This window comes from Equus asinus, chromosome X, assembly GCF_041296235.1.
Source record: "Equus asinus isolate D_3611 breed Donkey chromosome X, EquAss-T2T_v2, whole genome shotgun sequence".
Taxonomy (NCBI): Eukaryota; Metazoa; Chordata; class Mammalia; order Perissodactyla; family Equidae; genus Equus; species Equus asinus.
The window spans coordinates 42,690,008-42,705,270 of NC_091820.1; the positions used below are offsets into that span (position 1 = coordinate 42,690,008).

The 15,263-nt window shown below is 35.8% G+C and overlaps 1 protein-coding gene across 1 annotated transcript in view; it reads left to right on the forward strand.

Moving 5' to 3' along the window:
* EFHC2 (EF-hand domain containing 2) overlaps nucleotides 1-15,263 on the forward strand; it is a 254,737-nt gene that overhangs the window by 180,356 nt on the left and 59,118 nt on the right. The window lies entirely within an intron of this gene.

The following is a 15,263-nucleotide window of genomic DNA, read 5'->3' on the forward strand; positions in this document are numbered from 1 at the left end:
AAAAATAAATAAAACAAAACTCTTGCCCTTCCAACTTGGATTTATTTACCTTAATTTGAGTGAGGACTGCTTCGTAGTCTTTTCCACTTATTCCTCATTTCCCCATCCCCTTCTTCCACATGTTATGATTTTGCTATAAGTTCAGCAGTTGGAGTTTTCAATAATAGCTTAATGAAATAGTAGGCGTTTCCACAAAATATTTAAGTTTAATAATGCAGAAATTATTGAATAATGAATTTTCATGTTCCCAATTATATGTATATTCTTTTTAGTTAAGAATACAGATTCCTGAATTTTGAATATCCTTCAGAATTGGTCTAAATGACCTTTCAGACAAACACCTTCCAAATGATATTAAACGTATACTCAGGTGATGGGTCTCTGCCCTAATATTTGTTTGGGCAAAGTTTGAATTGCTTCAAGTTGAAGGGAGGTTAAGACCTTTTCAAAATTGAGTCTTTTCAAGTTGATTGGACATCTTCAGACACACAGTGCTTTTCAATTCCCAGGAGAATGTAATGTGTAAAAATGGAAAACCCACTGAGGCAAGATCAATGAAGCTATTTAGCAAATAAACCTGGAGTGATAATGGAGCAAACATCATTATTACAAATGGTAGCACTGACTGTGCAATTACTTTAAGAGAAATTGTCATTCACCCCCACTCACCTTCTTCTACCAGGTTATATGTCGGTTTAAATAAACGTTTTCATTCAGGGTTAATTAAATTCCCCCAAACTAAGAGTTCTGAGACTAGAACGTGCATCTTCTTTGCATTTGTTCCTGGTCCCAAGTAAAATTCCTTCCAAGGGGGCTTTCGAGCCCATTATATGTCTGGTGCGTGGCACAGGAACCCAAGGGTCAGTACTGCTGCTCAGAAGCCTACTGGTAATGGCTGAAAAATGTGGCCAATGAAAAACTCCACAGTGGCTCTGCAAGTAGAGAATTAATGACTGGCTGGAATCAGTAGGAGCCTTTACTTCTAAATACTCGTTAGTTTAAGCAGTGAGGCCTGATGCTATGCAAGTTAGAAAAGGGAAAAAGGGACCGCCCCTCCCCATTGTCTATTTTTCACAGAATATGCACATTTAACTCAAAGTGGTGAATGGTTCAAATACATCAAACCAACTATTCATCAATCTCCCAGCTTTCCGAGCACGGCTTTGCATCTGTGTAAAGCCAACAATAGAGGAAATGCTTGTTATGACCCCACTATAATATTAAAATCCAGAGGGGCTGATAGCTTGGTAAAAAACACGAAATGTGTTCTCCTTTAGAAATAGTTCCACCAAAGTCATCTTTGTGTTTCCTTTTTCCTACTTTGCCTATACAAGAACATCTGACTGAAATAGGAACTTGAGAAAATGACTTTTGCCTGCTTTTTTCTCCCTCGCTACCATTGCTCTTCATTATTGCTGTGAGGCCGCTCACTGAATACAGGAGCTGAAAAGCTGTTTCCAACTGCTGCATATATCCCCAGTTTTAACTATGACTGGAGCACGGAGAGCAAGAAGGGAAGTGGCAAGAGATGACAATTGCAGAGGGGAGTCGGGACAAGAATAGGGACAACCTTGTGTGTGTAACTCATGTTAAAGAATTTGAGTTTCATCCCAAGGGCGTGAGAAGTTACTGAAAGATTTTAATCTGGAGAATAAGAAGATCATTCTCCAGATTAAAAAATCTCTGGCTGCTTTGTGCATGTGAACTACAAGAGTAAGTTTGGTAGTGAGAGGACTGACTGGGAGGCTGTTGCCAGAGAAGTGATGGGTGGTTTGGATTAATGTAATGTCAATGAGGTTGTGAGGTTGCACATTTAGGATGTTGGAGATGAGGAAGAAGAAGAAATCAAAATTAGGATTGAGTCATTTTGACAGATGAGTAAATGTGGTATTGTTCATTGTGCTAGGATACACCAGAGAAAAATCAGGTTTGAGGGGGAATATGAAGAATTCTGCTTTGAGCATGCTAAATTAGGGTGCCTGTGGAACAGGTAAGTGGAGATATGGTAGGGAAGGAAACTTTTTCTCTACCCTTCTAGATTCTTTGGCTGGTCTAATAGTCAAATTAACATAAAACAGATTAACAGGAGAAAAAAAAGTTTAATTGTGTATGTACAGGGCCCCACAAAGACAATGAGCCCCAAGGACAAATTGAGCAATTGAAGCTTATATGCCATCCTGAGCTAAGGAATGGGATAGGAGCCTGAGGGTGCCAAAGGGGAGGAGGGCAATTCACAGGACGTAAGAAGGACAGATGTTGGGTAATTGAACATTTGTCCTGCCATACAGATAGATCATTCAAATAAAATTATCTCTGGTAATAGCTCACTCTCTGAGCCAGGCCCGCTATCTAAATTCTTTTGGCAGTTAAGGGAGAGTTAAAAGTTTTCCTTGAATCTGCTGGGTCTTGATTGCTCTTCAGTTCAAAGTAATCCACATGCCAAAGTGGCACACTTGGAGGAGGCTCATTCTAAACCCCTCCAATGTTGAAAAGGCAACTGGATTAACAGATCTGAATCTCAGCAGAATGACCTGGGCTGGAGATGCATATTTGTGAGTCATCAGAGTATGGATGGGTAAGTGTGAGCTTAGGTAAATTGCCCAGAGGGAGTATGTTGTCTGAGAACCATAGTCCCTGGCATATTAACTAACTGTAATAATTTTTTAAAACAGCTTTTTATTGATATACAATGCACTGCACATATTAAAGTGTACAATTTGATAAGTTGACATATATATACATCTGTGAAACATCACCCCAATCAACATAATGAGTATATTCCCCCCAAATTTCCTCATGGTCCTTTGAAATCCCTCCCTTTCACACGTCCCTGTTGAAGGAGAGGAAAAACCATTTTCCTTCTATCCTTCTGAGTTCTTGGCTGAGACCCCCTGTAATAAAAGACAGATTAACAAGAGAAAAACAAACAGAAGTTTTAAAGTATGTATACCTCGTATATACATGGGAGATACCCAGAAAAAATGAGTAACTCTCCAAGGTGACGTAAGTCACCACCTTAAGTAACATCTTCAGCTAAAGACAAAGGAAAGAAAGGTGTATGTGGGGGGGGGGGGAGGGGAACAGTTATGGAAGGTGACCAGGAAAAGCAACATAAACTAGAGTAAGGTTCGTTATGCAGATTTGTCTGTTCCTTCTCCATTGATAAGATTGTCTTGTGATTTAGTCATCCTTCTCTTCCCGGTACAGAGAGGGAGACACCCTTACAAATGGAGATTTCCCTTATAGAATGTGAATGTCCCTTACAAAAAGGTAACTTCTACTCTCTGTCTGCTGTGTTCACCTGTGTCTGCTGTTTCTCAAAATAATCAGTTCAAAATATCCTTACACCAGAGGCAATTTGGGGCTGGCACATTCTGCTACCCTTCACCATCCCCCATACCCAGGCAACCACTGAGCTGCTTTCTGTCACTATAGAAAAGTCAGCATTCTCAAGAATTTTATATAAGTAGAATTATACAGCATGCATTTTTTTTTGGTCTGGTTTCTTTCACTCAGCATAATTATTTTGGGATTCATCCATGTTTTGCATGTACCAATATTTCATTCCATTTTATTGTAGAGTAGTCCATTGTATGGATATGCTGTGGTTTAATCCATTCATATGTTGACAGACATTTGGGTTGTTACTAGTTATTACATGTTATAAATAAAGCCGATGTGGACATTCATGTAGAAGTCTTTGTATGGATATATGCTTTTATTTCTCTTAGGTAAATGCCTAGGAGTGGAATGGCTGGATCTTACGGTTGATGTATGTTTAACTTTTTGAGTAACTGCAAGCTGTTTTCCAAAGTGACCGTACCATTTTACTTACTTTCCAGCATTGTATGAAGTCCCAGTTCCTCCATATTTTCGCCAGTACTTGGTATGGTCAATCTTTTTAATTTTAGCCATTCTAATAGAAATGTAGTAGTATCTCATTATTTTCTTCTTATTGAGTTTTCAGAGTTCTTTATATGTTCTAGATACAAGTCCTTTCTCAGATATGTGATTTCCAAATACATTCTCTCAAACTGTAGTGGTCTTTTCATTCTCTTAACAGGGTCTTCTGGAGGACAAAAGTTTTAAATTCTGATTGTCTATTTTATCAATTTATTCTTTTATGGATTGTGCTGTTGGTATTATGTCTAATAAACCTTTGCCTAAACCAAGGTCACAAAATTTTTCTCCTATGTTTTCTTCTAGAAGTTTTATAGTTTTAGGTTTTTAATTTAGGCCTATAATCCATTTCTAGTTCATTTTTGTGATGATATGAGTTATGGCTCCAAGTTAATTTTTTTGCATATGGATATCCAATTGTTACAGTACCATTTATTGAAAAGACTATGGTTCCTCCACTGAATTGCCTTTGTACCTTTGCTGAAAGTCAGTTGTTGGTATATGTGTAGATCTATTTCTGGACTTTCTATTGTGTTCCATTGATTTATATGTCTTTCTTTACACCAATATCACACTGTCTTGCTTACTGTAGCTTTATAATAAGTATTGAAACCAGTAGTATTAATTCTCCAGTATTGTTCTTTGCATAGTAGTTTTGGCTATTCTAGATCTTTTGCATTTCCATATGAATTTTAGAATAAGCTTACCAATTCTAAAATCCTGCTAGGTTTTTGATTGAGATTGCACTGAATCTACAGATAAATTTGAGGAGAATTCACATCTTAATAATACTGAGTCTTCTGATCCATGAGCACAGTATATCACTCCATTTATTTAAGGCTTCCTTAATTTATCTCAGCAATGTTTTGTAGTTTTTAGTGTACAGGTATTGCAGATATTTGAAATACTTCTCCCCAAGTATTTCATATTTTTTAATGTTAATGTAAATGGTAATTTAAAATTTTTAAAAAATAATTGCCGTTTTTGTTTGTTTGTTACTAGAAGATAGAAATACAACTGATTTTTGTACATTGATCTTGTATCCTTCAAACTCAGTAAGCACATTTATTAGGCTTACAGCTTTTTTGTAGATATCATCAGATTTTTTTACATGGACAGTCCACATAGATGATCACAAATAATCAAATTTTCCACATAGATGATACTAGTCTATGAATAAATAAAGTTTTACTTCTTTGTTTCAAATCTGGATGCCTTTTATTTCCTTTTCTTGTCTTATTGCACTGGTTAGGACCTCCAGTACAATGTTTAATAGAAATGGTGAGGGTGGATGTCCCTTTCTTGTTACTGAACTTAGAGGGAAAGCATTCAGTTTTTCACTGTTAAGTATGATGTTAGCTTTAGTGTTTTGGTAGATACCTTTTATCAGATTTAGGGAGCTCCCTTTTATTACTACTTTGCTGAGAGATTTTATCAGGAATAGGTATTAGATTTTTTTTTTGAGGAAGATCAGCCCTGAGCTAACATCTGCTGCCAATTCTCCCCTTTTTGCTAAGGAAGACTGGCCCTGAGCTAACATCCATGCCCATCTTCCTCTACTTTATATGTGGGATGCCTGCCACAGCATGGCTTGCCAAGTGGTGCCATGTCCGCACCCGGGATCTGAACTGGCAAACCCTAGGCCGCTAAAGCAGAATCTGTGAACTTAACCGCTGCGCCACCAGGGCAGCCCCAGGAATAGGTATTAGATTTTGTCACATGCTTTCACTGCATCTTTTGAGATGATCATATGATTTTTCTTTTTAACTTTGTTAATATAGTAAATGACATTAATTTAATAAATGTTTTTTATTAAGATGAAATTCATGTAACATAAAATTAACCATTTTAAAGTGTAAAATTCAGTGACATTTATTACATTCACAATATTGTGAAACCACCACCTCTATTTAGTTTCAGAACATTTCATTGCTCCAAAAGGAAACACCATATCCATAAGCAGTCACTCTCCATTACCCTCTGACTCCAGCCCCTGAAACCATCAATCTGCTTTCTGTCTCTATGAATTTACCTATTTTAAATATCTTGTATAAATGGAATCATACAATATGTGATCTTTTGTATCTGACTGCTTTCACTTAGCATAATGTTTTTGAGGTTCATTCATGTTGTGGCATGTATTGGTACTTCATTCCTTTTTATGGCTGAATAATATTCTTTTGTATAGATATACCACAATGTGTTTATCCATTCATCCATTGATGGACACTTGGGTTGTTTCCACCTTCTGGCTGTTGTGAATAGTGCTGCTATGAACATACATGTACATGTATTTGTTTGAGTTCCCCTTTTTAGTTCTTCTGAGTGTATACCTAGCAGTGGAATTGCTGAGTCATATGGTAATTCTATGTATAACTTTGTGGGGAACTGCCAAACAGTTTTCCACAGTGGCTGAAGATTTTATGTTCCCACCAGCAATGTACAATGGTTACAATTTTTCTACATCCTTTGCCAACACTTGTTATTTTCTATTCTTTTTTATTATAGCCATCCTACTGGGTGTGAACTGGTACCTCATTGTGGTTTTGATTTGTATTTCCCTAATGACTAATGACGTTGAACATCTTTTTATGTATTTTTTGGAGATTCGTATATCTTCTTTGGAGAAATGTCTACTCAAATCCTTTGCCCCTTTTAAAATTGGAAATGACATTTATTTTTGAATGTTAAACCAACTTTGCATTACTGGAGTAAACCTTACTAGGTCATAATGTGTTATTCTTCTTATATATTGCTAGGTTCAGGTTGCTAAAATTTTGTTTGAATTTTTCTCCTATGTTTATGAAGGATATTGATCTGTAGTTTTCTTATCATATCTTTGGTTTTGGTTTTGGTTTCATGATAATGCTGTCCTCATAGATGAGTTGGGAAATATTCCTTCCTGTTTAATTTTATGGAAGTCTGCATAGAAATGATATTATTCCTTGCTTAAATTTTTGACAGATTTCACCAGTGAAGCCTACAATTTGCTTTATGGGAAGGTCTTCTTAAACTACAATCTCAATTTCTTTACAAGATACAGGCTATTCAGGTTATGTATTTCTTTGGTAGTGAGCTTTAATAGTTTGTGTCTTTAAAGGTATTCGTTCATTTCATCTTGATTGTTGAATTTATTGGCTTAAAGTTGTTCATAATATTCAGTTCCTATCCTTTTTTTTTGTGAGGAAGATTGACCCTGAGCTAACATCTATTGCCGATCTTCCTCTTTTTACTTGAGGAAGATTGTCACTGAGTTGACATCTGTGCCAGTCTTCCTCTATTTTATGTGGGATGCCGCCACAGCATGGCTTGATGCTGCTAGGTCCATGTCTGGGATCTGAACCTGAGAACTCTGGGTCACTGAAGCAGAGCACATGAACTTAACTGCTATGGCACCAAGCCAGCCCCAGTTCCTGTCCTTTTAATATCTGAAGAAGCTTTAGTGATGTCACTTCACTCATTCCTGATATTAGTAATTTCTCCATTCTCTCTCTCTCTCTTTTGTTTTTTCCTGGTTAGTCTGGCTAGCGATTAATCACTTTTATTGATCTTCTCAAAGAAGCAGCTTGTCATTTTATTAACTTTCTCTGGTGTTTTTCTGTTTTCTGTTGCATTGATTTCTTCTCTGATCATTATTATTTCCTTTCTTCTACTTGCTTTGGGTTTTGTTTGCTCTTCTTTTTATTATTTCTCAGTGTGGAAGCTGAAGTCATTGATTTGAGGCCTTTCTTTTTTTGTAATGTAGGCTTTTAATGCTATAAAATCCTCCTAAATCCTGCTTTAATTGCATCCTACAAATTATGGTGTGTTTTTATTTTCATTCCATTACTCATTCAGTGACTTTCTTATTTCTCTTTGACTTCTTCTTTGATCTGCAGGTTATTTAGAAGTGTGATATTTAGTTTCAGATATTTGGGGATTTTCCAAAAATCTCTCTTATGGTTTAATTTAATTCCCTGTGGTCAGAGAACATACATGTATGAATTTTATTCTTTTAAATTCATTGAATCTAGTTTTATGCCTCAGAATGTGGTCTGTCTTGGTAAATGTATCATGTGTACTTGAAAATAATTTGTATTCTACACTCCTTTGGTGGAGTGTTCTATAAATGTCAATTAAGTCAAGTTGTTGAAATCTTCTATATCCTTCCTGATTTTCTGTCTACTTTTTCTAACAATTATTAAGAGGAGGGTATTGAAATTTCTGCCTATAATTGTGATTTTATCTATTCCTCCTTACGGTTCTATCTTTGCTTCATGTATTTTGAAACTCTGATTTGTAGCTATATAAACATTTAGGACTGCTATGTCCTCTTGATGAATTTGACCCCTTATTCATTATGAAGTGAATTTCCTTATCCCTGGTAATATTCTTTGCTCTGAAATCTAAATTGTCTGATAATAAAGCCACTCCAGCTTTCTTTTCATTGGCGTTATCAGGGTATATTTTTTTCTTTCTTTTAAAATTTTTAACCTATGTGTGTTTTTATATTTGAAGTACCTTTCTTATAGGCAGTATTTAGTTGGTTCATGCTTTTTTATCCAATTTGACAATTGCTGTCTTTTAATTGATGTATTTAGATTACTTGCATTTAATATAATTATTGACATAATCGGACTTAAATGTCATCTTGTTATTTCCTATTTGTTCAATTTTTTCTTTGTTTCCTTTTTCTTCTTTCTTTTGTATTAACAAAATGTTCTTGGATTCCATTTTATCTCATTTGTTGGATTAGTAGCTATTGTCAGGGAGGAAAAACTTTTCTTCTACCCTCTTATGTTATGAATGGGGACCTGCAAATTAAAATGGAAACAACAAATTGGAAAGAGACAAAACAGATTTAATTACAGACTCACGCAAAGAAATGTGACTCAAATTGCTGATTAGAATTTGGAGCTTATTTACCATCTTAATAGTGAAGGAGGAGTGGCAGAGGGGCACTTCTAGGAGAATAAATGACTTCTTAGAAGTGGGGGAGAAAGGACATTTATAGAAAAACAAATTACTTTTTGAAAAGGTAAATAAGCCCTTAGGAGAGTACATGGGAGATATGATAGTTTTATGACAATGTCTGTTTGGGTGTGGTGCTGACTTCACTGTGAAAAGAGAAGATTAGAATTGCTCCCTGGGAGAAGATTTATGACAATTGAGTTCTTTTGGGAGGCTCTGCTTTTAGGCAGATAAGGGATTTCAGGAACTCAGATGTCCTCAACTCAAAATAATTTTTGTGCTACATTGGGTTATTCTAGAGTGCTTCACTGTAACTCTGCAATTTGTTATTTTATTGGTTGTTCTAGGGTTTACAGTATATACTTTTAACTTAGCACAATCTACCTCCCAGCGATGGTATAGTATAGTATAGTATAGTATAGTATAGTATAGTATGGTATAAGAATCTTAAAATACAGGCATACCTCGTTTTATTCTGTTTGCTTTTTTGTGCTTCATAGATATTGCATTTTAGAAAAGACCCTCCACCAGCAAAAAGATAGTGACTCACTGAAGGCTCAGATGATGGTTAGCAGTTTTTAGCAATAAAGTGTTGTTTAAGACATAATGCTATTGCATACTTAACAAACTACAGTATAGTGTAAACATAACTTTTTTTTGTTGAGGTCATAATAGTTTATAATATCATGAAATTTAAGTTGTACTATTGTCAGTCACTACATAAATGTTCCCCTTTACCTCTTATGCCCTCCCCCAAATCCCCTTCTCCTCTGGCAACCACTAATATGTTCTCTTGGTCAATGTGTTAGTTTAACTTCCACATATGAGTGAAATCATGTGGTGTTTGTCTTTCTCTGTCTGGCTTATTTTGCTTAACATGATACACTCAAGGTCCATCCATGTTGTTGGGAATGGGACGACTTTGTCTTTTTTATGGCTGAGTAATACTCTTGTATATATATACACCACATCTTCTTTATCCATCCATCAGTTGATGGGCACTTGGGTTGCTTCCACCTCTTGACTATTGTGAATAATGCTGCAATGAACATATGGGTGCATAAGTCTCTTTGAATTGCTGAGTTCAAGTTCTTTGGATAGATACCCAGTAGTGGGATAGCTGGGCCATATGGTATTTCTATTTTTAACTTTTTGAGAAACCTCCACACTGTTTTCCATAGTAGCTGTACCAGTTTGCATTCCTACCAGCAGTGTATGAAGGTTCCCTTTTCTCCAACATTTGTTATTTTTGTCTTAGTGATTATAGCCATTCTAATGGCTGTAAGATGATATCTTAGTGTAGTTTTGATTTGCATCTCCCTGATGATTAGTGATGTTGAACATCTTTTCATGTGCCTCTTGATCATCTGTTTATCTTCTTTGGAAAAATGTCTGTTCATATCCTCTGCCCATTTTTTGATTGGGTGTTTGTTTTTTTGTTGTTGTTGAGTTGTGTGAGTTATTTATATATTATGGAGACTAACCCCTTGTTGGAGATGTGATTTGCAAATATTTTCTCCCAGTTGGTGGGTTGTCTTTTCGTTTTGTTTCTGGTTTCCTTTGCCGTGCAGAAGCTCTTTAGTCTGATGAAGTCCCATTTGTTTATTTTTTCTTTGCTTCCCTTGCCCGAGTAGACATGGTATTCGAAAAGATCCTTCTAAGACCAATGTTAAACAGTGTACTGCCTGTATTTTATTCTGGGGGTTTTATGATGTCACATCTTACCTTCAGATCTTTAATCCATATTGAGTTAATTTTCATGTGTGGTGAAAGATGATGGTCTGCTTTCATTTTGCATGTGGCTGTCCAATTTTCCCAACACCATGTATTGAAGAGACTTTCCTTTCTCCATTTTACATTTGTAGCTCCTTTGTTGAAGTTTAGCTGTCCAAAGATGCGTGGTTTTATTTCTGGGATTTCAATTCTGTTCCATTGGTCTGTGTGTCTATCTTTGTACCAGTACCATGCAGTTTTAATTACTATAGCTTTGTAGTATATTTTGAAGTCAGGGATTGTGATGCCTCCAGCTTTGTTCTTTTTCTTAGCTTTAGCTATTCGGGGTCTTTTGTTGCCTGATGTGAATTTTAAGATTCTTCATTCTATTTCCACGAAGAATGTCATTGGGATTCTGATTGGGATTGCACTGAATCTGTATATTGCTTTAGGTGGTATGGACATTTTAACTATGTTTATTCTTTCAATCCATGTGCATGGAATATCTTTACATTTCTTTATGTCATCATCAATTTCTTTCATTGATATCTTATAAATTTCATTGTATAGACCTATATAGCTCCTTGATGTATTTATAACAAGGTGTATAATAAATTTCACCTCCTTGGTTAAATTTATTCCTAGATATTTTATTCTTTTTGTTGTGATTGTGAATGGGATTGTATTCTTGAGTTCTCTGTTAGCTTGTTATTCGAGTATAGAAATGCAACTGATTTTTGTAAGTTGATTTTGTACTCTGCAATTTTGCTATAGTTATTGATTATTTTTAATAGTTTTCTGATGGATTCTTCAGGGTTTTCTATATATAAAATCATGTTGTCTCTGAACAGCGAGAGTGTCACTTCTTCATTGCCAAATTGGATACCTTTTATTTCTTTTTTTGCCTAATTCCTCTGACCAAAACCTCCAGTACTATGTTGAACAAGAGTGGTGAAAGTAGGCAGCCTTGTCTTGTTCCTGTTCTCAGAGGGATGGCTTTCTGTTTTTCCCCTTTGAGTATGATACTGGCTGGGGGGTGTGTCATCTATGGCCTTTATTATGTTGAGGTAATTTCCTTCTATGCCCATTTTATTGAGAGTTTTTTTTTTTATCATAAATGGATGTTGGATCTTGTCAAATGCTTTCTCTCTGCTTCTATTGAGATGATCATGTGGTTTTTATTCCACGTTTTGTTAATGTGGTGCATCACATTGATTGATTTGCATTGATGTTGAACCATCCCATATCCCTGGTATAAATCCCACTTGATCATGGTGTATGATCCTTTTACTGTATTGCTGTATTTGGTTTGCCAATATTTCATTTAGGATTTTTGCATCTATATTCATCAGCGATATTGGCCTGTAACTTTCCTTCTCTGTTGTCCTTGTCTGCCTTTGGGATTAGGGTGATGTTGGCCTCATAGAACGTGTTAGGAAGTGTTCCATATTCTTCAATTTTTTGGAATAATTTGAGAAGGATAGGTATTAAATCTTCCTTGAATGTTTGGTAGAATTCTCCAGAGACGCCATCTGGTCCTGGACTTTTATTTTTTGGGAAGTTTTTGATAACTGTTTCAATCTCTTTACTTGTGATTGGTTATTCAGACTCTATTTCTTTTTGATTCAATTTTGGGAGGTTGTATGAGTCTAAGAATTTATTTACTTCTTCTAGATTGTCCAATTTGTTGGCATATAGTTTTTCATGGTATTCTCATAGAATCCTTTGTATTTCTGTGGCGTCTATTTTAATTTCTCCTCTTACATATCTGATTTTATTTATTTGAGCCTTCTCTCTTTTTTTCTTCATGAGTCTGGCTAAGAGTTTGTCAATTTTGTTTATCTTCTCAAAGAAGCAGCTCTTAGTTTCATTGATCCTTTCTACTATTTTCTTGGTTTCAATTTCATTTATTTCACCTCTAATTTTTATTACTTCTCTCCTTCTCCTGACTTTGGGCTTTGTTTGTTGTTCTTTTTCTAGTTCTGTTAGATGGAATTTAGGATTCCTTATTTGAGATTTTTTTTATTTGATAAGGTGAGCCTGTATTGCTATGAATTTTGCTCCTGAGACTGCTTTTGCTGCATCCCATATGAGTTGATATGGTGTATTGTCATTTTCATTTGTCTTCAGATATTTTTTGATTTCTCCTTTAATTTATTCAATGATCCATTAGTTGTTCAGTAGCATGTTGTTTAGTCTCCATATCTTTGTCACTCTCCCAGGTTTTTTCTTGTAGTTTGTTTCTAGTTTCATAGCATTATGGTTGGAAAAGATGCTTGATATGATTTCAATCTTCTTAAATTTATAGAGGCCTGCCTGTTTCCCAACATATGGCCTATCTTTGGGAATGATCCATATGCACTTGAGAACATATATTCTGCTGTTTTTGGATGGAGTGTTCTATATATGTCTATTAAGTCCATCTGGTCTAGTTTTCAGTTAACTCCACTATTTCCTTGTTGACTCTCTGTCTGGATGATCTTTCCATTGATGTAAGTGGGATGTTAAGATTCCTTACTGTTATTGTGTTGCTGTTAATATCTCCTTTTAGGTTTGTTAATAGCTGCTTTGTGTACTTTGGTGCTCCTGTGTTAGGTGCATATATATTTATAAGTGTTATGTCCCCTTGGTGGAGTGTCCCTTTTATCATATACTGCCCCTCTTTGTCTCTCATTGCCTTTTGTATCTTGAAGTCTACTTTGTCTGATATAAGTATGGTAGCATCTGCTTTCTTCTGTTTGCCATTAGCTTGGAATATCATCTTCCATCCCTTCACCCTTCACCCGCGTTTGTCTTTGGAGCTGAAATGTGTTTCCTGGAGACAGCATATTCTTGGGTCTTGTTTTTTTAATCCATCCTACCACTCTGTCTTTCAGTTGGTGACTTCAATTCAGTTACATTTAGAGTGATTGTTGATATATGATGGCTTAATGCTGCCATTTTATCACTTGTTTTCTGGTTGTTCTGTATTTCCCTTGTTTCTCATCCCATGTAGTTCAGACTGCCAATTCAATTTGGTAGGTCTCTATGATGGTTTTCTCAGTTTTCTCTTTATTTATCATTGTGTCTCTGGTCTGATTATTTGTTTAGTGGTTACCATGAAGTTTGTATAAAAAATCTCGCAGATGAGATAGTCCATTTTCTGATAGCCTCTTATTTTCTTAGTCTAAGCAAGTTCCATCTCTTTTCTCTTCCCCTTCTAAGTTGTTATTGTCACAACTTATTTCATTTTGTGTTGTCAGTTTGTGGTTGAAATGATGAGATTATAGTTATTTTTTATGTTTATCTTCCCTTTATCTTGAATGTTATAATTAAGTGTTTGCTAACCTGTTCTGATAGAGAAGTTCAATTTTCTGATTTTGTCTGCCTATTTATCTCCTTGTTCAAGGCTTTGTAAACCCTTTCTTTTTTTCAGGTATGATGGCCTTCTCAAACATTTCTTGTAGTAGGGGCTGGTGGGGGAGGGGGGCGGTGATAGATCTTGTGGCCATGAATTCCCTCAGCTTTTGTTTATGTGGGAAAGTTTTTATTTTTCCATCATATCTGAAGGATATTTTCACTGGATAGAGTATTCATGGCTGAAAGTTTTTGTGTTTCAGAATTTTGAATATATCATTCCACTGTCTCTTAGCCTGTAAAATTTCTGCTGAGAAATCTGCTGATAGCCTGATAGGTGTTCCTTTGTAAGTTATTTTCTTCTCCCTTGCTGTCCTTAATATTCTTTGTTTGTCATTGACTTTTGCCAGTTTTACTACTATATGCCTTGGAGAAGGTCTTTTTACATTGATGTAATTAGGAGATCTATTACCTTCTTTTATTTGTAATTTCAGCTCCTTCCCCAGGTTTGGGAAGTTCTCAGCTATTATTTCTTTGAATAAACTTTCTGCTTCTTCTTCCCTCTCTTTTCCTTCTGGAATACCTATAATCCTTATGTTGCATTTCCTAATTAAGTTGGCTATTTCTCAGAGAATTTCTTCATTTCTTTGTAGTCTTAGTTCTCTCTCCTCCTCCATCTGAAGCATTTTATATTTCTGTCCTACAAACTAGTAATTCTGTCCTCCATAATATCAGTTCTGTTATTCACGGACTCCAGATTTTTTTTTTTTTGAGTAAGTTTAGCCTTGAACTAATATCTGCTGCCAATCCTCCTCTTTTTGCTGAGGAAGATTGGCTGAACTAACATCTGTGCCAATTGTCCTCTATTTTATATGTGGGACTCCTGCCACAGCATGGCTTGACAAGTGGTGCATTGGTCTGCACTCAGGATCTCAGCCAGTGAACCTTTGGGCCACCAAAGCAGAATGTGCAAACTTAACTGCTGTGCCACCAGGCTGGCCCCTCCAGATTTTTCTTTCTCATTCAATATGTTTTTCACCTGCAGTATGTCTGATTGATTTTTCTTCATAGTTTCAATCCCTTTTGTGAAGAATTCCCTCTGTTCATTAATTTTATTCCTGATTTAATTGAACTGTCCTTCTGAATTCTCTCGTAACTCATTGAGTTTTTTGTGATAGCTATTTTGAATTCTCTGTCATTTAGATTATAAATTTCTGTGGCTTCAGGATTGATTTCTGGGTGCTTGTCATTTTCCTTCTGGTCTGGAGTATGAATATATTTCTTCATTCTATTTGATGGAGTGGATTTCTGCTGCCCCATAGTAACAGTAGCTCTTTGCAGATTCTACCTGCTGCCACTAGGGG